General features: G+C 57.7%; 1 non-coding gene across 1 annotated transcript; it reads right to left on the bottom strand.

Moving 5' to 3' along the window:
• Positions 1-411: 411 nt before the first annotated feature.
• On the bottom strand, positions 412-493 carry TRNAS-AGA (transfer RNA serine (anticodon AGA)). Its single transcript has one exon. It is a non-coding gene; the product is annotated as a tRNA-Ser (tRNA).
• Between the last annotated feature and the right edge of the window lie 2,308 nt (positions 494-2,801).

Raw genomic sequence — 2,801 nt, 5'->3', positions numbered from 1 at the left:
GCATCACCCACAGGTCCTGCCTGCCTTGTCCTCCCTGGCACAGCCCCATCCTTGCTGCTCCTGACGGCCAAGGGCTGCCCCGCCACCGGGACGGGTGCCAGGGAGTCAGAGAAAGCCCTCCTCTCTGAGCCTGGAGCAGTGCTTGTTCTGCCACCACTGCAGGGAAGACCGCTGGTGCTGCTTTGGCTGTCTGGTGAGGAGGTCAGGCTCTTGAGTTCTGCTCAACAACCAACAGCAGTGAAGTACTTCTTCCTGGCCCCTTGGGTTCCTCTGCCTCGCCTAGCCTGTAGGCAGGGAGGAGAATTTCCTGCCGATGAAGGTGTGTTTAGGGGGAGGAGGCAAGAACCGGTGTGGTGGGCAGAGGCGTTGCCGCTGCAGTTGCGGGGAGCCCAAAAGGGGACACCTGCACCCCGTAGTTGGCAGGATTCGAACCTGCGCGGGGAAACCCCAATGGATTTCTAGTCCATCGCCTTCACCACTCGGCCACAACTACCTGCCCAGTCCCACCTGCCCTGCCGACAACAGCCCCTGTGCCATGCCACCCGGCTCCTGCCACTTCAGGCCAGCGCTCCACTCAAAGCCCGGCACTTGCCACCTGCGCTGAGCGCCACGGGCACCTGCTGCCAGGCTCCAGAGCCTTCACAGGTGCAACCCCAGGGGCTACGGCCACCGCTCCCACCGCCTTCTCCTCAGCCGGCCGTCTGCCATATCCTGCCTCACAGGAATGCGGTCAGTGCCCACCCGGACTCGACTGCTTCCAGGCAAGGAGGGAAGGCAGCTGGGTGGAGGCAAGCAGGCCTGCTGGTACTTGCGGGCTGGGATATTAGACCCCACTTTGCTTCTCAGATCTATCTGAGGGAGATTCCAAGCCTACTGGGAGCACCAGCACGGGAGCATTCCTGCACGGAAGATGCTGACCTCCAAGCAGCAAGGAAGATGTGTGTGGGGATGACTTAAAGGGAGACCGGGGAGAGCTTGCTTCGTGTGGAATAAAGACTATGAAGAAGAAGAAGAAGAATTGGGTGGAATAAAGCTTCAGAGCTTTTCTCCAGCACTTGCAAGCAGCAGGGAGGCCAGGCTCTGGGCTGGAGGAGCAGGAGGCAGCCCTGCTCACACGAGTGTTGGTGGTCTAGAGGTGAGCACAGCTGCCTTCCAAGCAGCTGACCCGCATGAGATTCCTGGCCAATGCTGGCAAACGTCTCTTCAGCCATGCTCCTGAGTGGGTGCCTGAGCTCTTCTGCAGGCAGCCTCTTCTGCTCAAAAAACTACCCAGATTCTCCCCCGGAGCTTCAAGCCAGTCCCTTTGCCTTCCTGCAGCCTTGAGAGCAACTGAGAAGAGTGCTGCCAGCCTGCTGGGAGGGACCCAGGCTGCAATACTGGTACAGCTCCAAAGAGACAGGCTTTTTTGGCCCGGCACAGAGCTGGTCCGGCTGCTGCTGCAGCTGGTTACACCTGGCAAAAGAAGCATGTTGCTGTGGTAGGGTGCAGACAAAGGCAGAGAATGCCTAGGTGGTGGTTCAGGGACAGACTGTGCTTCGTGAAGCCAGCTAGGCAATTTTGGAGTGTGGCAGGAGGAGGCCTGTGCTTCACGTACAGGTTCAAAGGCCTGTCCCTCTCATCTGAAATACCCTGGAGATGCTGACCTACCCTGTCCAGGCTCTTGAGCAACGAGTGAGAGGGCTGAGACATCAACTCAAGTGTCTGAATTAACATTGACATCTGACCACTCGGGACACTGCTTTTTGTCCTCCCACACAGTAAAACTGAGTGACCATGTGTGGCATTTCTTGCGTTTCCACCTGTGTCCAGTGTCTCTTGGCCTCCCACTGGGCAGCGCTGCGGTAGGATGGCTCCCTCCTTTAATCCTCTAGGCCACTCTCCAGCACCCCCAGTCTTCCCTTCTGCAAGCTGACCAACCCCAGCTCTCCCAGCATGTCCTTGTATGACAGGTGAGCCAAGTCCTTGATCACATCAGAGTCCCTGCAGCCAGGGCTGACAGAAATGGGAATCAGATGCACAATGGCACCTGTAAGGTCCCTGTAAGGGCAGCTGGCATGCAGATGTCCAGGTCTCCTGCTGAGCAAGGCCCCCTTCCACTTGCTTTTTGGGAGCAGCTTACATCAGGAGAGAAAGCAGAAGCAATGGCATTCAGTCAGGGGAAGACATGCACCTGCAGCCAGGTTCTTACACCTTAAGCTGAGAGACATCACAGGGCCGTGATCACAAGGCTGCAGACTCATGCTCTGGTTCCCCAAAACTTTCCTCTCTTTCTCTCAATTGCTTGCGTATTTTTGGAAGTGCCACCCACAGCTGGTGGTAAGCCCAGGACAAAGGGCTCTTCTTTGCGGTATAGGTGGCTATGCGAGAGAGAGGGAAAACAAACCACCACGAGTCTCCAGCTATGCTGCACAAAGTCTTTAATGGGAAGGAGAAAAAGCAGCGGCAAGGAACAGAGACCAAGAAACACGTCCGCAGGGTTCAGGGAGGCACAGAGAAGGGCCCATTTCCCAACAACAAGCTCCACACAAAGTGCTTGCCTGTTCCCATTCCGGTCTGCCTGGTGACAATTGCAGCCCGCAAGAGCAGCCCCACAACTCCAGCACCCTTGCCCATCAGCAGCAGGTTCAGCAAAGCAGAAGATAACGGGCCCTTTCTCGAGGAGCTCAGAGCAAAGCGGAGCCAGAGGAGTCACAGAGAGGCCTGCCGTGCAGCCAGGAGCAGTGGCACAGGTCCCTCCTGCCAGGGGGGATGAGGACAGCCAGCCCGTCGGCAAGCCGTGGCCACGCTCCTGCTGCTGCAGA

The sequence above is a fragment of the Apus apus genome, chromosome 10, assembly GCF_020740795.1.
Source record: "Apus apus isolate bApuApu2 chromosome 10, bApuApu2.pri.cur, whole genome shotgun sequence".
NCBI lineage: Eukaryota > Metazoa > Chordata > Aves > Apodiformes > Apodidae > Apus > Apus apus.
The sequence above is the reverse complement of the archived record's forward strand: the minus strand, read 5'-3'. Positions and strand labels throughout refer to the sequence as shown.